The sequence below is a fragment of the Anolis sagrei genome, chromosome 1 (genome assembly GCF_037176765.1).
Source record: "Anolis sagrei isolate rAnoSag1 chromosome 1, rAnoSag1.mat, whole genome shotgun sequence".
Lineage (NCBI taxonomy): Eukaryota > Metazoa > Chordata > Lepidosauria > Squamata > Dactyloidae > Anolis > Anolis sagrei.
The window spans coordinates 207,133,301-207,156,472 of NC_090021.1; positions in this window are offsets into that span (position 1 = coordinate 207,133,301).

Here is a 23,172-nt window from a genome sequence, read left to right on the forward strand (position 1 = left end):
AAAAATACATTGGTCATAATCCAGATAGCATTTGATGATAATATTGTGGTCTAGAACTGGCTATCCAACTGACTGTTTTTTCATGTTTTGGCAATTGTCCCCTCCCCCTCAGCATGATAGGACACATGGGAACTGCAACCCAAAATATCCAAAAGGCACAATTTTGGGAAAGGCTAGCCAAAAACAATGGTTTTGAAGTCATTTTTTCTGTCTACAATAGCTTCATAGTCATTATATGGGATTCAAACTACATTAAAAATGTGTGAGTATGTACGTACCATCAAACAATATATGGCTAATGTTTGTGTAAACATGCACAGAATTTCATTTTAGTTAAATCTGTCATTATTATTTAAAGTTCCTTTAATCATACCATGTTTTATTTAGAATGGTAAAAGTAGCGATTGATTCATAAAGGAGAAGAATTCAAGGGAAAGTAGGTCTTTGACTTGTTAGAAGACTCTACATGGAATGGTAGATTTCCTGAGTTAATTAAAGCACAATGGTATGATTCTGAAGGACAGGTCAAAAATAGTAATTTTAAATATTACCATGATCTTGAAAAGTACTGACAACAAACACTGATAATTTCAATAGTTTTAAGCACACCTTACCCAGGTTGAATGGTCACTTCCATCATTGTCATTTAGATCTCATGCCTCTTTTACAATTGGCCCTTCAATGTGGTAGAGAAGAGCTGCAAAAATTGTCATTTGATTCTCTTCCTCTTTGTGAAAGAACAAATTATTTGATTTTTCATTCCCTGCTATTTGTACTGACTCCTTTTGCAAAACCATTTGACTGTGCATAATAACTTTTTGAAGTGGTGTGTTTGAACCGATATCAAAAGAAATTGACCAAATGAACCACTCATGAACAAGTGAGTCATTATCAATTACTAACTCATCAGAATTCCATGGCAAGTAAACTGCAGTTTAAAATACGTTATTATGTTACCGCTTGATGTGTTGTGCAACGGATCAATTTCATATAAATATGAATAGTAATCGCTAATGAGATCTTCCCTGTTTAATTCAAGCCAATCTGTGCTACCCTTGGAACAAGAGCAACCAGCATGTGGAATCTATGGTGTCTTCTGCATTAATGTTGTAGAATTTTACACTTGCAGTATTAATAATCTTCGAAGGCCCTTTTCATGGTAAGAATAAATGCACCTCTGTTCTAATAGTGCTCAGTACATTAAAAAGTGCATGTAAGACTGTGGACAGCATTTGCAAAAGATTTGATAAATATTTAGCATGCAGATGGTAATCTGTAATGCGTCCCTGATTTTCTTGGTAAATAATGTTCCATAATATTCACTCTAACCTAATTTAACTAAAGTCCTATGCAGATAATTTCCAAAGAGGGGCACCAAAGTCCTTTAATGGGGGTTCCAATGTTTTTATATTTCAGTTGACATGCCACATACTAATAGAGATAATATCCAACTTTACAAAGATGAGAGCAAATTGAAAAAGATGCACAGATCCCGACATGTGATGGATCGGATTTCAGAATAGGAAACACAAGGCCTGGGAAGTTTCAGTATTAGATTGTACTATTGGTAGAAAATATAGACTCATCTTCTTTTTGTCTATACAGCTTACTATTACTTGCATATTTGGGTATCAGTAGAATGTTTTTGGAATGCCTTTAGTAACTGTTTTTCCTCTAAAACATTTGCTAATGCTGAGGGTTTTTTTTGTTTCCCAAATACCGTAGAGCTATAAACTAATACATATTTGGCCCACTCCATGCATGCCAAATAATGTTAACATGTTAACTTGTAACAAGAAGAAAGTTAAATGGAATTAATGTCCCATTTAGAGGAATGCAGTGCTGATAGATATCTACACTTAGTGCAGAGAACCCAAGGGCCATCCATTCCAACCCCCTTCTGCCCAAAACTCCATTAAATCCTTCCTGACAGGTGGCCATCCAGGCTCTGCTTATAGAATCACAGAATGCTGAGAGTTTAAATAAACCTCCAAAGGCCACCCAGTCCAATTCTACTCAACAGGTAGAGGGACACTTTCCAGGCCCTCCTAATATTTCTGAAACCTAGCAGGATCAATGACCTGCTTATGTTGTTTCATGCAGAAATTCAAGGGGATGTCTCTTTTAGCTTAATTTTTTTTTTGTAAAAACTAAAAATCACCTAAAAATCAGTGGTTGACTGAAATGTTCTGAAACTTGTCAGGCTTAAAGTGGTAAATGTGGCCTACAGGTGTATCAAGTTTCATTCTAATACCATAAAATATTTTAATTTTCCAAGCCTCGGAGGGGAAGAGAGCGTGACTCGTCCAACATGCTTATATTAGAGAAGTTTCATAAAAATTAGTAGATGATCAAAAATTTCTGAAACTTGGCAGGATTGATACCCTCCCTATGTTGTCTCGTTGTTAATGCCTTCTTTGGATTTTTTTTTTAAAAAAACATTTGTTTATAAAAACATTTTGAAAATCCTAACTGAAACTTTCTGAAACTTAGCAGGTCTAAAGTGGCAAATGTGGCCACCAAGTATGACAAGTTTCATCCCAATAGCCATTAAAATATTTTAATTTTTCAAGCCTCTGAGGTTGATATGGTCTGACTTATCCAAGGTGCTTAAATTGGAAAGCATTCCTTGAAATTAATGGATGATTGAATCTTTCTGAAACTTGGCAGGATAGATGCCCTGCATATGATGTATCATCATGCAGAAATTCAAGGGGATACTTATTTTGGATTTTCTTTTTAAAAAAGAATAGAAAAAGCTTTAAACTTCCTAAAAATTAGTGGATGACTGAAACATCCTGAAACTTGGCAGGCTTACAGTCGTAACTATGGCCTACAAGCGTGGCAAGATGGATCTAGGTAGTCATAAAAATGACAGAGAAACCAACCACATAATTCATCCCATTGCTGCTAATGTTACAAATCTTACCAAAACAATAATGAAATGTTGGAATTCTGTTTACAAATTGAAACAGCTCCTTCCAAATCTTTTTGAAATAGAAGGGGGGCATCCGAATGAAATCTGAAATGTATTTCTGCCTTTTTGCACATCTCTAGTAGAATGATTGTCTCTTTGTTTGGTATTCTTTTACTCTTAGTTTAACAAATGAATTTGGCTCTTCCCTTTTATGTGGCTGAGGTACAGGCCTCACAGTCCTTAGCTAATGTGGAGGGCTGATTTGTAACTATTTATTTTAGGGCAGGATTTTCAGAACTATAACTGAGCCGTATTATTCTAAAAAGTAACTTTCCAAGGTTTCTAAGCAGAAACAAACTTCATTTTACTCCAACTACAATCAGGACTGTGTTCTTCAAATTACTTATTTACATCAAGGACACTATGGACAATAACAGGCTTGAAACCTTCCCTGGCTAACATAATCACTATTTGCCTTCTGCTAAGTGTCAGTGTTGAAAGTAGAGTTTTACCATTTCTATAATGAGGATGAAAAGAGGCAAAGTCTTATAGGAAACTGCTGCAGCTACTTCTACTTAGTGTGTTCTTCCTCACTGATAACTTTTCCCATCTTGACAACACTCTATGTTGCTTGGCCACATGTGTCTAGATCTTCAACAATGAATGTTGTGGGGATTGTATGGATTTGAGATATAGATGTCCTGAAAATAGGCCATTAGCTCTGTTAGCTCTGTTTTGGAATGTAGTCTGCAAGCATTCTTATACCTCAAGAAGCTTTAATTGTGCGTACACATTGCCTGCCCACATCTCCATGAAAAGCAAAAAAAACCAAAAAAAACAACAAAAAAACCCTCTGTTTTCATCTTGTTTTTTTAAGTTGAATGTGCCATGTGACTTAATAGTCCAACAATGTCTATTCCTAACCCTGAAGTAGATTCCATCTTCATTCCACCTTCAATGCCCAATTACTTCTCAAGCCCTTTCCATAGTCCTTTTACAACAGCTGATATCCATTGGAAATATTTAGGGCACTACTGATCTGTCTGTAATTATTTTAAATTCTAATTTTGTCCAAACATATATTTGCTATTCATCATTATTTACCAATATGGAAGATTTATTTTATTTATCGTGTCAGGAGCAGAACAAACAGTTGTACTGCCTTTTTTATCAAACAACCAAACAAAACACAAAGTTTGCAAGCTTGGTAGTTGATTAAATGTCCTTTGACCAGTAGCTGGCCACTTGGAGTGTCTCTGGTGTTACGATAAGAAGGTCCTTCACTGTGCATGTAGCAGGGCTCAGGTTGCATTGAAGCAGGTAATCTGTAGTTTGCTCTTCTCCACACTCGCATGTCGTGGATTCCACTTTGTAGCCCCATTTCTTAAGGTTGGCTCTGCATCTCGTGGTGCCAGAGTGTAGTCTGTTCAGCACCTTCCAAGTTGCCCAGTTTTCTGTGTGCCCAGGGGGAAGTCTCTCATTTGATATCAGCCATTGATTGAGGTTCTGGGTTTGAGCCTGCCACTTTTGGACTCTTGCTTACTGAGGTGTTCCAGCAAGTGTCTCTGTAGATCTTAGAAAAATATTTCTTGATTTAAGTCATTGACGTTCTGGCTGATATCCAAACAGGGGATGGGCTGGAGATGTCACTGCCTTGGTCCTTTCACTATTGGCTGCTACTTCCCGGCGGATGTCAGGTGGTGCGATAGCGGCTAAACAGTGTAATTTCTCCAGTGGTGTAGGGTGCAGACACCCTGTGATAATGCGGCATGTCTCATTAAGAGCCACATCTACTGTTTTAGTGTGGTGAGATGTGTTCCACACTGGGCATGCGTACTCAGCAGCAGAGTAGCATAGCACAAGGGCAGATGTCTTCACTGTGTCTGGTTGTGATCCCCAGGTTGTGCCAGTTAGCTTTTGTGTGATATTGTTTCTAGCGCCCACTTTTTGCCTGATATTCAGGCAGGGCTTCTTGTAGGTCAGGGTATGGTCCAGAGTGACTCCCAGGTATTTGGGTGTTCTGCAATGCTCCAGTGTCTCTATAGAAGATAATATAGCCTATTGTATATTTAGCATTGTGGTGGATTACACATCTGCAGCAATCTTCTTCACACAGCAAGGTAAATACATACTTATATTCTAAAATATGATGAAGAGTGCAGAGTAGAGACATTAAATAAAGGTTGGAAGAAGTAGAATGACCTTTCAATAGCAGGAAGTAGCTATTGATTGATTGAAGTAGTGAACTGTGCCCTTTCTTTCAGGTAAACTGTCTGAAATTCTATATACAGGAACCTCTCCACCATTTTGGGACATTGGCCTATTTCTGCTCAGGTGGGCACCACCAAAATTAGATGCTGGAATAAACAGATCCTGGGCAATGTTTTCTTAACTATTGAGTATCTCTAGATGCCTGGGGAAATTTCAGCTCAGACCTGGGATGTCTTCTCCAGGGAATAGTCTTTGTCCTGTGTAGTTTATATCAGTGTCTTTCTAGTAGTTTGCCAGTTATATGTATTTGGACACATAGGATTCTGAAGTAACAACTGCCGAGAACATCCACTAAAGTCCCTGCAAAATTTGCATTCATACAGTGGGATCTGTTTTCTGATCCCAGGCATAATAAGGTTGAAATTGCTCCTGGCTCTAATTCTCTGCTTGAAATGATCAAATCAGGATCATTGCCATTTTCAAATACATCGTAGTGTTCATCTAATTGAGTAATCATCAAAATGTTATCCGGTATGTTAATCATAGTTTATCTTCTGACTTTATAAAGTAATACATCATTAAAGAAGGCTATATATTCTTATCATTACCAGCCACAGCAATTTTCAGCAACTAATTAGTCCAAGAATTAACTATGTATTTCACTTAAAAAATGTAGATTCAAACCTGGAAATGTTTGATGAATATTTGATGATCCTATTTCATTTTAAATATGAAGACTTTAACCTTGTTCATGCTGATTAGTTCATGTGCTAATTAGTTACAGAAATTGGGGTAGCAAACACCCTTTCTGCAGGTTTAAGTGAATAATGGACTCTGAATCTTCTGCTTCAAAAATCCTCCTAAAGTAAAAGCAAAAAGCCTAACAACATCCTGAAAGATTATTTTCCACAGTGTGGTTTTATGTGAGACAGAGGTGGCAATCATTATTTTCTACAGCAGTTGTTATTTTGAGTCTTTTTTTCTTGATGAAGACTGGCGCAGCCATTTTGTGTTGGTGGCTGAATTACTGCCAGCACAGCAAAGTTCATGTTTGGCTTACAAACTTGACTAAATTTGTACTTTCAGTTCAAGGTGCTAACTAAAATCCAGCAATCCTCCCAAATTCATTGAATTTTGATTTCAATAAATCAATCAAAACTTTGTATCCTGCCCCATCTCCCCATGAGGACTCAGGGTGGCTAACAACACTGAATAATTAACAAAGCAAATAGACATTATAAACAATAAATCATAAAACATCATCATAAAAAGTTGATGAAACACACAACATTAAAACAACAATTACACTATAAACTGGTGTCTAAAACATAGATATATTGTGCAAAAATTTCAGATCTGTGAGCTTGAATTGAATACACACACCCACACCCACACACCCACACCCACACACCCACACCCACACACACACACACAGAGTATAGTATGGACTTTGAATGTTTTTTTTTATTTTGATGTAGGGTGCAGTGGATATTTGCTTGTAAAAAGGCTGGTAAAGATGACAGAAATGGTTTTATGATACCATGGGATAATTCAAATTTCTAAATGTTTATCAAAAATTACTGTTTGAACAGATATTGGGTTATCAGTTACTAAAACTGTGGGAAAGTTGTAAAATGTAATTTTGAATAATCCTAAAATTTAAAGGCATTCTGATGCTTAGTGTCACAAAACTATCTGCCACTACATTCTGAGAAAGGGTCCATGGTTTTCTCCTGACTGACAAGGAGGGTCCACGGAACAAAAAAAAAGTTTAAGAACCCCTGTATTAGTGGAAACTGCACAAAAATGTTTATATTAACAAAAATGTTTGCAAAAATCTATACAAAATGTATATAAAATAATATATTAGGAGAAATTAACAGAAAAAACATAACAATTTCCATGACAACCTTCTTTAAATCTTAAATTTGATTGGATCAAGCCCTGGTTGAATTGAATTTAACACTGGGGGAAAGAGAAACCTAAAGCTGACAGACAAGCCCATCATTATCTATGGCATATTAGAAGAAGCCCCCAAACTGTATCATTAATATCTTCTTAGTGTGAGATTGTTGTTATACTTTCCTTGCTCTACAGTAGAGCACTTTTCTCATGTGCCCATCCCATATTACTGCTTTTTACAGATCCTATGGCTGTGTGGCATGGGACCCAACTTTATTGAACTAATAACTATGCCATGAATTTAATGCATAAACTCATCATTTGATTATCCAATCTACTAATTGGATGAAAATCAATCCAGCAGTGTTTTTCCCCTTTTTAAGTTTTCTTTTTAATCTTAATACCAGTTGCATCTTCTTCCAAATCAAGGCTGAACTACATCTGGGCCTATGATTTTAGTGCTTGCTGAAGAAATACTCTTTTAAAATTCTGAAGAAATACTCTTTTAAAAACCCTCTAGATTAAAAATCAGATTAAGCGAGCAGACTTGTTATTTGACAGTTTGTAAAATATTTTAGTATCTTTCTGGCAGTAGCAGTTTGAATCTTGGCAAATGTACACATCACTTGCATTTTCAAAGCCTGGTAATGAGTATTTCCCACTGTAATGGGAGTGAGTTGAGATTTGGATAAACCACTTAGACTTGTGAACTCTGACACGCCTGGTAACTATGTCTTTGCTGAAGAATTTTGTCAAGTAGTGGAGCTTCTACTAATAGCACATCCATCTTTCTGCACACCATAAATCTTAAGAAAATTTCTATTACTCTGCAATTTGTCTGGCTTATGCTATTTATTAGCCATTTTATTCTGCTGCTTTAAGAAGTAATGTGATGTTCATTTTATTGCTGGTTCAATAAATTGTTAATTATAATGCAGTGATTGCTGCTGACGTGATTTAAAAGCCACATTAGCACTATAGCATTAAGTTTTAACTATTTTACCCTTCAATTCTCTGTTTATACAACAGTAAAAGGAAAATGGCCTTAGACTAATTTAAAAAATGAAGGTACTTGTTTGTGCGGATTATGTGGCAGATTCGAAACTTTTCTGTTGGAGTGTATGTATATATGTGTGTATGTGTCAAGTGTGTGTGTATGTGTGTCAAAGGTTGAGCTCCCTTCTACAAAGGCGGGAATGCATTTCTGACATGCAATGTCTTCCACTGTGGAAGGGAATGCTCTTGTAATGCAAAGCTAACTATAATGCTCAATTAACCTAAGCGGCAGGAAACCTACTCCTTTTAGCAGGCTTAGCAGTAGGAGCTTCTATAACTAATCTTCTAATACCAACCTAGTCCTGTTTGTGGCCAGATGTGCAAAGCCAAGCAGCTTTGTCCTGGGGTTGTCAAGAAACAACATCATATTGGTTCTGCACATTGGCCGGAGAGTGGGGGGGGGGGTTGTCCCCATAGGTCAGAAATTGCCTTTAGCATCAGCAGTAGTAGATTAAGAGTTGACATTGGTCCATCAGCAACTATGTCTCTGTACATTAACTGTGAGATGAGTGATGGAGAGTTTAGTTGTGTTCCTATCCTGTTGGTGAGCTTCTCATAGGTGAATAGAAAGCTGGATAAGATAGGCCTGATCTTCTTGTGTTTTTCCCACAACACACTGGATGCAATGGAGAGAGGGAACAGTGGGTAGGAGGAGACAAAATGAGATATGTCCCTCTGATTGATCAAGACTGGTTTTCTTCTTACAGCTGTGCCTCTGAATTGACAAGTGAAGGACATCTTGCGCTGCTGAGTAGAATGAGCTCAGTATGGTGAGCAGTGCAGAGATAAATCATTTAAAATTGATAGTAGGTTTAGCAGCTTTCTGACAACAGGGTCTGCCTTGCTGAGAGCATTCACCTATCTGAAGGGCTGTCAGACAACAGCCCTCAAATTAAAGATGCTTCCATTTAAAGAACTGTCTAGTCCAAGTCCAGTTTAAAGATAAAGAGGCACACTGACATTTGTCCATCAGCAAGTAATACTTAGACAACAGACTGAGGGCACATAGAGATCCCCTGGTCATAGTCTTCTCCACCGCAGTGAGATACTCTGCATTTCTTTTTAAATCATGGTGGTTATTTTAAAATTTCCATTTACACTATACATTAATCCATGGAAATCTGTTGTTACTTCAACCAACAAACAAAAATCTATTGAAGTTTTAAAGTGCACATATTGATATTTTCACCAGGGAAGTCTGTATTTTTCTATTTTAACATAATCATTTATTTAGTGAATAATTGCATTGGTGGTGTTTTTATAATTGCCTATCATTAAATATATTGACTTGAATAAATGAGAAAAATGAAAGCCACGCCTTCAAGGCATCTCACTCATGATACTATGCCCCCCCCCCATGTTATAGCTTATCCAAATATATACTCAAAATACATTATTCAATTATTGCTGTGAAGAGCGTTCTAGGTACAGGTGTGCTATTTGAGGCATTCTCCTGCTAACATTTCTTTATTTATTGATATATTGCTAGAAATTCCACACATTTATATTGAGATCTGTAGTGAGACAGTCTTCATTGAGTGGGCAGAGACAAAAATGGGTGAAGGGGGAGAAGGGGTCTCACTATTGGCCAAAATTAAAGAGAATTAACAGAAAGAAAATGTCATTGGGAAGTTGAACTATCATGGGGGTTATGAAAGCGGCAATATTGGACTCTAATTTGCTGCACACATAATTATATATCTGTTTCTATTGTTTTATTATATTTTTACCCCACCTTCCTTGAAGGAACACAAAGCTCCTCAACTTCACTTACAGACATTTTTTTTTTTTACTGGCAACAACCTGGAATTTACTGGCAACAACCTTTTCTTCCTTTGGACTTGGATAACACCTGATTCCTGAAGATGGTTGTAGGACTCCTTTCCCAGAGGCTATAGAAATGGAACCCTACAGATCATACCATGTGATGGCCTCCGTGGGGCTCCGTTTTCAAAGCACATGGGAAATGAGCCGTAAATCCATCTGACATGGTCCCTAGAAAGATAAATGTGTGGGCCAAATGTGAGCCCAGTGATTCATTAGACATTTGAATGTGATCCTCCTGGGCTTGGTCTCTCTAAACTCTATCATACTCTGGTTCTCTTCTCCTGTAGTGTATATTAGAAGCCAGATGACACACACACACACACACACACACATTCTATGGGTGGCATGGAGAAGAAAAGAAATATTGAAAACCCTGTCACATAGGCATAGTCCCTTTGTTCGCTTTCTCTTTTTCTCATAAAGTGCTACTCATGGTTATTTAGTCTCAACACCAACATACATATGCACACATTTAAAATCCAAACATTAGGTAATGAATACGAAATTATTTTTCATGTTCTAAGTATTGATTGAATGAATAAGTCTTATTAGCATTAAATGTTTTGCAGGAGAGATGTCTGCTTCTGAGTTTCATTGTGATTGAAAGTAATTATTGCAACAAAGCACCGCTTCATTCATTTTCGAAGTACTTCAGCCTTAAGATCTATGTAGTGTGGGGACAGGTGCCATTGCGTGTATGTATGTATGTATGTATGTATGTGTGTGTGTGTGTGTGTATATATATATATATATATATATATGTGTGTGTGTGTGTGTGTGTGTGTGTGTGTGTGTGTGTGTGTAGATAGAACATAAATAGTGCATGAGAAATAGTGAATTTCTGGTTTGTTAAGGTGAATGGTTCACAAGCTAGCCATAGGCTAAAACATGTTCAAATTAATTATTTGTGGAATTACCAACAGAAGTTTTTTTATATAAAAAATAAAGACTACTCACAGATAATTTGTGAACAGAAAAGGGCCTACATTTGGCTGAATAATTTATTCAGTGTGAATAATTCACCCAGTTCAAGTCAGCAGAAAGACAGAGGAAAGAGTTTATTGAAATGTATGGGAAAATATAAATGATTAGTAATAACAACATATGTTCTGATTAATAAAGAAGGGAAACAAAAATGGCTCCAGTTAAAAATATTGTGTTGCACTTTGGTTTTGCTGTGACACATTTTGATGCGTTGTAGGTTCTTGAGATTTATCTTACTGCAAGAAAAAGATACTATGTAAAAGCTGAGGATTTTCAGCTGCAGTAATAGAGAACATTTTTCCTGAGAATTTTGGATAATAGAAATCTGGCATTTCAGATACAATAGGCGCTGAGAAGTATCTAAGTCATGAGTTGCATATATTACTTCATTACATTATCAACTCTTATCCAATCATGTGCATATCGATGGAAATGACTCTTAGGGCTCAATGATGTGTTAGATTAAATAGGCAACTGCTTCAAAATGACAGCTAACCATGTCTTCATATATCCAGTTACCTGAAAGCAAGTCCCAAGTAACTCAGTGAGGATTGTTCAGTATAATTCTAGTTCTCACCTGTCTTTCTTCTCTTCTGTCCACTGTAATAGGCAACTTACTGCTATCCTGATATCATCGTTTTCCCACATTTGTTGTCATAGGAGCCATTTACACTGATTTAATGCAGCTCCTAGCTGACCTGAAACTGTGGTGGCCACAGAACACACACTGCCAAAGCATGCTGCAGCATGGATTAACACCCCATATTAAAGAAAATTGCAGGAAACTCCATGTTGAGTCATTTAATGAGTTGCAGTAGATCCCAAAATATCCCAGATCCCAGGGAGAAATTGGTTCTGCAGAATGTGGACCGCATTGTGGACCCCCAAGAGCACTTTGTAGGATTAAAAGAAATGCCCCAAGGACTTGGCTGGCTACCAGGGGGATAACTGACCCTCTAAGAAGGGTAACTGATTTCCTCCATTCCTGTAACTTTCCCCCCCTTCCCCCCCCCATCTCCTGTGACTCTGGAGTGCTAGTGCGCATCTCTCCAGGAAATGGAAAAAGATACCTAGAGACCAGTTTGAGGCCAGATTCCATTATTAATACCTGGCCTTAAACCATTTCCAGACCTGTGAATATAATAATCACATCTGTGAAACCAGTTTCTTTGAAACTGATTCTAAGCTGCATTATAGTGTCAGTGTAGATGTACCATTAGTGTAGCCCCCCCTCCAAACTACTGTCTTAGTGCAACAAAATTGATGCAAGTCGAGTTTTCTTTTGCACAAAATCTGCATGTGGATATTTTGTATAGAAAACATTTTATTTGGATAAATATTATTTTCTACACAATGTTCTTTTCTGCACAGAAAATATAGTTTCGATGTGATGTTTGTTTGAAATATTGTTTGTGATTGTGGGTCTACTGAGATGTGTGCATACATACATGTTTGAGAATGTGTGCATCTGAGATATAGGAGGGATGAGTGTGTCTGAGTATATACAGAAAGGAATCAAAGAAATGTGAGGTTTAAAAAATTTCAGTCATGTAGACTCCCTGAAGAGAAAATACAAGGGAGGGTAGCATCTTGCTAGTGAATTTGATGAGATAAGAGATGTAGTGGTTTGAGCATCGGACTATGACTCTAGAGACTGTTTGATTAACTGGAAATGTACTGGAAAACTCTGTGATAGGGTCGCCTGAGCCTTGTCATATGCTGAAAATGACTTGAAGGCATACAACAACAACAACAACAACAACAACAACAACAAGGTTGGACTTATATCATACATCTTTATTTAGTCATTGTGCAGATCATAAAGATGCCTTGGCAGATTCCTGTGTGTCACTGTTAAGACATGGCAAGACCTTCTGCAATAACCCTGACTCCCATTTCCACTTATTGGCCTAACCCGAATTCTATAGGACCTTCCTCTTCCACAGCATCCAAAACACATAGCTTGAAAGAGACTTTCCTGGTTGCTGTCAGCACATTTTGGCCTATTATTAGACTCCACTAGACTAATGCTATTGAATAGGGGTGTGCAAATCTTTGTTTTTAATTAGTAAGTCATATCTAATCTGTATGTTTTATATATATGAACAGATATTAAGAAACATGGGGGGGGGGGGGAGGTCCATGCAAAGACTGAAGAATCAAAACTCACCAAATACTTTTTCATTTGAATTATGTAATGCTCCAAAGCCTATCAAAGTCAGTTTCATTTTCAGCGCAAGCAAGGGGAAGCCAAAAAGGCTGCAATTCCTTTTTAAATGAATAGTCTTTTGCCACGAGAAGAGGAAAGTAGCAGGGTGGGACAAAGCTGAGTGAACTGGGAAAGAGACAGAGAGAACAGAATTCTGGAAATGCAGTTTTGGAAGGCAAGGAGCCTTGTGGCAGAGAATTCAAAAGGCCCTGCCCTAAACTACATTTCCCAGAATTCTACTCAGCATCAGAAAGCTTCAGTTAGGATACGGGAAAGATTTTCCCCTCCTAGCAGCAGCCAAAGTTCCAATTTACTTATTTACTTATTTATTGCGGGTACTTCTACCCGGCCTTTCTCAACCTCCTAAGGGGGACTCAGGGAGGCTTCCAACTGGCAAACGTTTGATGCCTATAATTCAACACAATAAAATACATAGTAACAATAATTATAAACAGTTAAAACATTACATTAATACAATAAAAATCCAGCCTGGTGGCCATTGTTTCGCCAAGTCCGTAATTAATAAATTCATTCCGCTTATCATAGTCCATTTCCAAATTGTTGAATCTGTGAAGAGGAGGACGGACTGATACGTCAATACAAGTAAGTAAATCAGTGCTGGGCTAGTGGGAAAAATCCTATATTGAAATTCTGTTGGTTAATATGAGAGACATTTGATGAGATAACTGTTGTGGCTGTTTAAAAAATGTTTTTGTAATTTTTGGTTTTTTTTAAACAAAACCCAGTAGATGTATGAGTATTTCTGAAACTGGGGGGGGGGGGGGGGTGATTCCCTGTTATCTTGTGTCATTTATAGAAAAATCAAGGAGATAGTTCTTGTAGCTTTCTTTTAAAAAAATGTTGTTTGTAAGAACTTTGAAAATTCCCCAAAATCTGTGGATGAGTGAAATATTCTGAAACTTGATAAGCTAACAGTGAGAAATATGTTCTATAATCACAACATGTTTCAATGACAAAAAGGCACCCTTGAAGTTTCCCCATTGGTACAATTAATCACTTAAGAAAAAGTAACAAAAAGTAGTTAACTTGTTATAGTTATGATACAGATGCTGTCCAATTTTGGAAAAACTTTAGAAACAATTTCCCCCTCCCCCCCTTAATTTTGTAATGAGTATTGAAACATTTATTTTTAATTGAAGACACAGGCCTACTATTGAATCAGTTCAATTTAACTATTGACTGATTATTCAACAAATTATTCAAATGGTCTCCTCTATTTGGGATTATTCAATACAATTCCAACTATTAGATGCCAGATTCAAACCATATGTCAATCTATGTATCAGTAAAAAAAATTGCTTTCAATGCTTGGCTCAATGTCATTTTGGCTTAGAATGTTCTTTGTGCTGAATAGTTTAAAACTTTAAACAAGCAGCTGAGAGCAAATACCATATATAGTATTCATGTACAGGTTGACCTCATGTATAAATCAAGGGCAAGTTATGGGGCCAAAATTATGGATTTTTATATAACCCATGAATAAGTAAAGAGTAATTCCATAAAGAGGGGAAATATAACAATGCTACCTTAGGGTCCAGCTGCTTCTGGCTGCTGCCACTGCCTTTTCCTTATCCATGCTTTCAGGAAGGCCAGAAGTGGCACCACAATGGAGAGAGCAGATAAGGTCAGGTTAGGTTCTCCTAGGATGGGGTAAGCTTTTGCGTTTTGCCATTTTTTTCAGAGAAGGATAACTTTCTGTAAGTACTGTACTTCCATTGACCCATAAGTCAACCAGGTTTTTGGGGTTGATTTTCTGACTAAAACTTCTAGACTTATACATAAGTGTGTAAGGTAAGCTTTTAAAAAATATTTTCACTGTACCCTGGGATCCTGTAGACATTGGAGAAAATAAAAGATAGTGATGGTGATAATGATTACAACATGAAACAATATAAAAAATATAGCACACATATACTGGTTTGATAAATGTGATATATTCAACTTTAATGCTATGGGTAGACTTATACCTTTCTGTAGGAAACACAGTCCTATTCTATTACTTTTAACTTAAGTACATATAAATGAATGCTAGGGGAGTTCTGTAATTATTTTTCTGCCTTGTAATTCTCTTCACTGTGGAACTGAGAAATCCCCAGGTCTATCTTGATGCTGTCAGGACTGCACACACAGATGACGTGAAAGGGAACATGAATTTCCAAGTAATATTTAAATGCAAAAGCTGACTAGAACCAGATTTCCCTCATGGTTATAGACTGTCATGGGTTTCCAAAAATGAATAGCATTCTGCTGAATACTTAAGTCACATACAGAGAAGTTACAAGCACAGGACATTTATCTTGAAATGGGGAATGGGTTTAATTTCATGCCTTGGACAGTATACTGCCTTAGCTTTGTCACTTACACATTAATTACTTAAGACAAGCATTTTGTAATGCATATATTTTGTGCGTGTAATATTTTTTAATTATTAAGATGAAGTGAGAATGCAAATAATTTCATTGCTTTTCCAAATGGCAAGATGGGTTGCATTTTTGCATAAAGATTGCCCTTTTGAGAAATGGCCACTGTTCTAAACTTCAGGATTAAAAAAATATAGACTGACTTGATTGGCCTAGGGAAGAATTCACTATTGAGCATCTATCCCGAGTTTATACAAATCCTCTTCTGAGACAGGGGCTGATGCATAATGCCATAACATGTCTAAAGCAAAATAGAATTAGAAGAGGAAACATTTCCTAGGATTAATGCTGAAGAAAGGAGGGGGCTCTATAAACTTCCTCAGTTTTATAGTAAGGATGTGCTTTGCCTTGTCTTCATTCAAGACCTGCTTTGTTTTAAATGAAAGCAGAGGTTCTCTTCACGTAATTAGAAATTTAATTTTTATCTAAAAGGGAGAATAATTCTGGTACAAGTTGGGTATTCTGTTTCTGGATTTCACAATCCTGGGTCTAAATACCCTAAAGCAGGGTTCTCAACCTGGGGTCCCCAGATGTTTTTGGTCTACAACTCCCAGAAATCCCAGCCAGTTTATCAGCTGTTAGGATTTCTGGGAGTTGAAGGCTAAAAACATCTGGGGAGCCCAGGTTGAGAACCACTGCCCTAAAGGCACTTATCTTCAGAGTTAAATAGAGTCAGCCCTCTTTAATACTTGGATGGGAGACAACCAGTTAATACCAAATACTATAAACTATATTTCAGAGGAAGGAACTGGAAAAATCAACTCTGAATATTCTTTGCTGAAAAATCCCTATGAAAATTTTCTGGTCTCACCAGTCATGTCCTAAACATACCAGGACATTTCCTGCTTCAGGTGTGATTAACTATGGTGTGGAAGGAGTTGCCTTCCCTTCTCATCATTTTCTCCACCCCCTCAATAGTTCTTCACTTCTTGTTATCTCATAACACCCCTGTTTCTGTTCTGATAGGGTTTTTTTTTACAGCATTTATAGCCTTAGTGCAAAGGTGTCATGAAAGGAAAAAGAAATGACCATGCTGTGAATACAGTCCAGAGCAAATGTTTAACCTGGTAACCAGAAATATGATAAAGGAAGGAAGGTCAGAAGAAAACTTCTGTAGCAAAAGATGCCCCTGTTCAACACTTCATCAGTGGGGATGGCCCAAAAGTATAGAAGAAACTGAGACAACACAACATATGTGGGGATTTACTGCTGCTTTTATTAGAAACACTCAGGATAAGAGAAAACCCACCCTGACCTAGGTTTAAAAAGCTACAATCATGGCCTGTTCTTGAAATTCATGTTAAATAGGCTGGCACAAAAGGCTTTTAAAAATACTGATAAGGACAGGTACAACTCCTTCCGTTTCTCTCTGCTGAGGCAATTGTGTTGTGTATTCTCTCCTGTTTCTTTCACTCAAACAGCTTTATTAATAAGCTTTATCTATTTCAGGCCAATGATAATTCTGCAGGACCTTATCTGCCATCAAACTATGTGAGCTGAAACAAAGTGCTACAGAGTACTATAATTGGAGGAAAAAGGAAGAGCCCGAGAAACAGAGATCCAGAGAAGTTTGTACAGGAGGAAATGCGTTTTGGGGAGCTCTAGAGCAATGGTTCCCAACCTTTTGGCCTCCAGTTGTTTTGGACTTCAGCTCCCACAATTTCTAACAGCTGGTAAGCTGGCTGGGATTTCTGGGAGTTGAAGTACAAAACACCTGGAGGCCAAAAGGTTGGGAACCACTGATCCCAACCTATAAGGGCAATAGAAAAAGCGGAAAGGATTTAAGCTTCCTATTTCTTTATGCTGTAAAACAAATCAGAACCCCTGATTTTGGCCACAGTAACTGACATGATAGCAAGAGATATATGTTGGTTAACAACAATAAAGAGACTGAAGTGAATACATTTTTGGAGAATAGAGAGAAAATATAGAAGTGTTTAAAATAAGAGTCCCAGTAGTCAATTAATAAATAAAAATATATTTTATTTATTGCACAGTATTCCTGTTTAAGTTAATGCATTGAAATAAAATAAAATATTCTTCAGGTGAAACTTTAATCATGGACACTCAATATGAAAAGGGCAAATAGATCAAATGTTTCATTCCTAATTTCACCCCCCTTTTCTTTTTATAGGACAAATTAATGCACAATCCCCAAAGGTGAATAACTTCTAAAATAATGCTTCTGGTTTAAATTAATTGTTAGAATGGGTAGGACTAGCACAGTTCTCAGATGTTAATGCAAATGGTCAGTGTTCATAAATGGCAGTTTAAAGTGCTGGGCATTCCATGAGAGGGAAATGAAGTAGGGGGAGGCCTAAAGATTTTGTTCAGTCCTAAGAGACTTAAAGGATTATTTCCTTGTAAAATAAAACTGACAGTTTTCCTATAATGTTTTTCTGGCATAATACACATGTTAATCCTTAATTTCCTTCACCAGATGCAATGTAATCCTTCTCGTACAGACACTGAAGCACAATTGCCATTGAGTGAACATGAATTTCATTCAAATACTCAATAGCAACCTCGCTCTTTAACTTCCTGCATTGTTCTTGGTATTGGAAAGGAAAAGCATACAAGCATAAAAAGAGAAGTAACCATGTTGATCCATGAAAAAACAGCAATAACAACATTCTATAGTTGGAAAAGACCTTTATTTGGATAAATTAAATTGTCACAAAATTTTGCAAGGCTTTCAAGTTTGCAGAAACCCTTTCTGGCTGGGTGGTACAACAATGAGATGGTGGAGGAAAAACAGGGAAGTCCAGATTTGACCAGATCTCATTGTCTTGATGCATTTAATTTATAGATACTGCACTTCATTTATGTATTCCTCCAAGTTTCCTCATGGGCTCTCCTGAGCTTTCAATGTTTTTGACTTTCTTTAGGATATGGCAACCTTAACAAGGCTTGAGGTCTTTAGAGAAATTTGCTGGAACTATAATAGTGCTGGAACTATAATATTGAATTTAATTCATTCAATATTATAGTTCCAGCACTTTGCAGATATAGGGCTGAGAGAGAGTAACTTGCCTAAAGCCAATGAATAGGTTTACTGAGAGCTGGTAAAAACATTAAATCCCCACAATTTCAAATGGCTTTCCTAAACCAGAACAAGAAGGTGATAGTTCTTTCCTACTGCCGAAAGATGATATCCCTGATATTGGAAGTATCAGAGCATGTAGCATATTGACTTTAATTGAATTATTTTTTGACATTCTACTCTCTAGATGGTTGCAAAATACAGGTGAGGTCCATTATATTCACAAGGAATCCACTCTTTGATCACTTTTTCTTGTCTACAGAGGCTTGCTTGGGACTGACTGCACACAGTTGCTTGCAAAATGACCTAAGGGGAGGGGGGAGGGGGGAGGGAGGCACCAAGCCAACTGGGATTCTTGCAAGAAGTGCATGTGTATGGCCCATCCCTAGCAAACTTCACATTCCCTACATGGATTCTGCTTTTCAACCAGTTCACCTAGCAAAGAAATGCTCAAAGGTTTTCTACACAAATATCTTGTATATTATGTAGGAAGTTTGGGTGTCCTCTTGGATTCTTCGCTTACACTTGAGGCTCAGGTGTCGGCGGTATCCGGGAGGGCCTTTGCACAACTGAGACTTGTGCGCCAGCTGCGACCGTACCTTGTGAAGGCGGATCTGGCCGGGGTGGTCCACGCCTTGGTCACCTCTAGAATGGATTACTGCAATGCGCTCTACGTGGGGCTGCCCTTGAAGACGGCTCGGAAACTACAATTGGTCCAGCGGGCAGCAGCCAGGATGCTAACTGGAGCTCATTATCAAGAGAGGTCAACCCTCTTGTTCAAGGAGCTCCACTGGCTGCCATTTATTTTCCGAGCCCAATTCAAGGTGCAGGTGCTCACCTACAAAGCCCTGAACGGTTTGGGACCACCCTACCTGCGTGACCGCATTTCCATCTACGAACCCACACGCTCGCTCCGGTCATCTGGGGAGGCCCTGCTCGTTATCCCACCTACGTCGCAAGCGCGCTTGGTGGGGACGCGGGACAGGGCCTTCTCTGTGGCGGCCCCCCGACTCTGGAATGCCCTTCCAAAAGAGCTTCGTCAGGCCCCTACTCTGGCAGTTTTCAGAAGGAACCTAAAAACTTGGCTGTTCCGATGTGCCTTCGCAGATTAGGAATCCCCATCCCAAGTCCTAGATGCACTTTAGCACAACTAACATTGCTGCACACCACACTTTAATCCTACGTTCCTCCTGCCATCTCAGCACTTTTAACCCTGTACCCCATTGCACTGGCCGAACCAGTTTTAATAGTGTCTTGATGTATTGTCATTGTGGTTATTTTGCTTAATTATTTGATTTGCTTTGTTTATCGCTGTGTTATGTTTTCTATTGTATTGTGTTTTGTGGCTTCGGCCCGTGTAAGCCGCATCGAGTCCTTTGGGAGATGCTAGCGGGGTACAAATAAAGTTAATAATAATAATAATAATAAGTTTATTTCCATAGTGGAAACAGTTGTCTACTGAGTAGGAGATTCCCACACACTCTTTCCAGTGCAGGAGGTTCTGCCCGAAGAACAACTGTGTTCTCTGCAGAAAAAAACAACATATTTTTTGTACAGTGTGAAGAACTTTGTAATTGTGTTCCCGTTAGTTGTCAGGATGTCATAGACTCATAAATATTCTTCACATCCTTGCCAGAAACTAGGGGCAAAAGTCATAATATTACATTCATGATTGGGCTTCCTTAATTCCAGAGTATCTTCTGAAAGCTTTTTCAGGCTGCTTTCACATGTTTGTCCTGGGGATATAGCACCTTTTTTTCCCTTCTATTTTGACATTTTAATACTGCAAGGCATGCCATAGACTGTAGCACCAAATTAGATGGAATGCTGTAAATTTCCTTGGTCTTTTTGTTTTTTATGGAACAATGTATTGGTATTTAATTGAAACACAGATCTGTTACAGCAAAACAGTGTTATGGGTTATTTGCCCATAATATTATTTTAAAAGTCTTCATAGGATGTTTATGCTGACCTATCCTTCATTAACAGAGGGTTGTGACTGACTTTGATCTGTTTTAGTCTGAAGACACAGGTTCGCAGCTTGGGTGTGACCCTGGATTCGTCGCTGAGCCTGGAGCCCCAGGTCTCGGCAGTGACCAGGGGAGCATTTGCACAGCTCAGGCTCGTGCGCCAGCTGCGCCCGTATCTTGGGAAGTCTGACTTGGCCACGGTGGTACACGCTCTTGTCACATCCCGCCTAGACTACTGCAACGCTCTCTACGTGGGGCTGCCCCTGAAGACGGCCCGGAAGCTGCAACTAGTCCAATGCACGGCAGCCATGATTCTAACAGGAGCGGAGCGCAGGGAGCACACAACCCCCCTGTTGCACCAGCTCCACTGGCTGCCGATTTGCTACCGGGCCCAATTCAAGGTGTTGGTACTGGCCTATAAAGCCCTAAACGGTTCCGGCCCAAGATACCTATCTGACCGCATCTCGGCCTATGAACCCACCCGGACTTTGAGATCTTCCGGGGAGGCCCTGCTCTCGATCCCGCCAGCCTCTCAAGCACAGTTGGCGGGGACGAGGGATAGGGCCTTCTTGGTGGTGGCTCCTCGGCTGTGGAACGCCCTTCCTGTAGATGTTAGGCTGGCACCATCTCTCATGACATTCCGTAGAAAGTTGAAGACCTGGATGTTTGTGCAGGCGTTTGAGTAATTCAGTGCAATTCTGGTAATTTGAACATAGGAACGGAACAATGGACGACGTATTTGGATCACGCTTGGATGATGAGGCGATTGTGATAACTGTGTATTGATGATGGTTTATTAGCTAGTAATGGAAATGTGTAATTTAACTGTTTTGCATATTAATTATTGCTGTTTTTATTGTCTTTGCTGTTTGCTGTCTGGAAACCGCTGTGAGTCGCCCTCGGGCTTGAGATACAGCGGTATACAAGAATAGTAAATAAATAAATAAATAAATATCAGCCAAAATCAAGATATGAGTGAAAAACAAAAAAAAGTATTAGAGACTTTATCACACAAAGGAGGCTAAATGGCATTGAAACACTCAATTACAGGTCTGCCTTCATTCTGTGAATAACCAACATCCTGCTAATGATGGGCAAAACTCACCAGGGGCAAAACCCATCAATGACTGCATATTGAACCATCTTCCCATTGCTACCGAGGTGATGAGACCGTTCCACTTCTGTACCAGCATGCCAGTGATGTCAGGGTGCAGATGAAGGGGATAAGATGGAGTAAAATGAGTGGTTCAAGCCACTGGATTTAATGGGAGCAGATTTAAAATATAGCTGTTTTTTTCTTTTTGGAGTAAGGGGGTGATTTTGGTTGGGTGGGAGACAGGAGGCAGGAGGGATAAGCTAGGATAATGAGGATGTACAGACTCATTAGTGTAGGACAATGGCTTGGTTAATCGGTGCAGTTGCATGGATGTAGAAATAAGGGCGAGGGTATATAATATAACTACCGGTTCCCTGCCACGCGTTGTTGTGTCCCAGTCTGGTGATCTGGAAAATAAAGTAGTGCGAAAGTGTTGGTTTCTAATATATGTAATGTCTTTATCCTTGTGGGTAAACAGTATTTCTTTCTGTTTCTTTGTCAGTGTTGATGTGGAGAGTGTCTGGTTTTCCTATTCTGGAACATGCAACATATAATTGTCCTTCTTCAGGGGTCCCTTTCTAATCTATGAAATTATATTTGTGTGTGTGAATCATATCTATCTATATCTATGGCTGGATGGCTCTTTGTCAGGAGAGCTTTGATTACGTTTTCTTGCCCTGGTGAAGAGAGTTCTGGATGGCCTTGAGTATTTTCTATTGGTCATGGGGGTTCTGTGTGGGAAGTTTGGCCCAATGCTGTCGTTGGTGGGGTTCAGAACACTCTTTGATTGTAGGTGAACTATAAATCCCAGCAATTACAGCTCCCTATCTCTATCTATCTATCTATCTATCTATCTATCTATCTATCTATGGCAGGATGGCGCTTTGTCAGGAGGACTTTGATTACGTTTTCTTGCCCTGATGAAGGGAGTGGGATTGGATGGCCTTAAGTATTTTCTGTTGGTCATGGGGGTTCTGTGTGGGAAGTTTGCCCCGATTCTGTCGTTTGTGGGGTTCACAATGCTCTTTGATTGTAGGTGAACTGTGAATCCAAGTGACTACAACTCCCAAATGTCAAGGTCTATTTCCCTCTGTGTTCATATTTGGGTGTATTGAGTGCTTGTGTCAAGTTTAGTCCAGATCCATCATTGTTTGAGTCCACAGTGCTCTCTGGATGTAGGTGAACTACAACTCCCAAACTCAAGGTCAATGCCCACCAAACCCTTCCAGTATTTTCTGTTGGTCAAGGGAGTTCTGTGTCTTCCAAGTATGGTTCAATTCCATCATTGATGGAGTTCAGAATGCTCTTTGATTGAAGGTGAACTATAAATCCCAGCAACTACAACTCCCTAATGACAAAATCATTATTTTTTGAGTGATGGTCACTCCTTGTATTGTGAGACTTTTGTTGCCAAATTTGGTGTGATTTCGTTCATTGGTTCTTTGGTTTTTAAGGTACTCATTATGCACAGAGCGTTATAGATAGATAGATAGATAGATAGATAGATAGATAGATA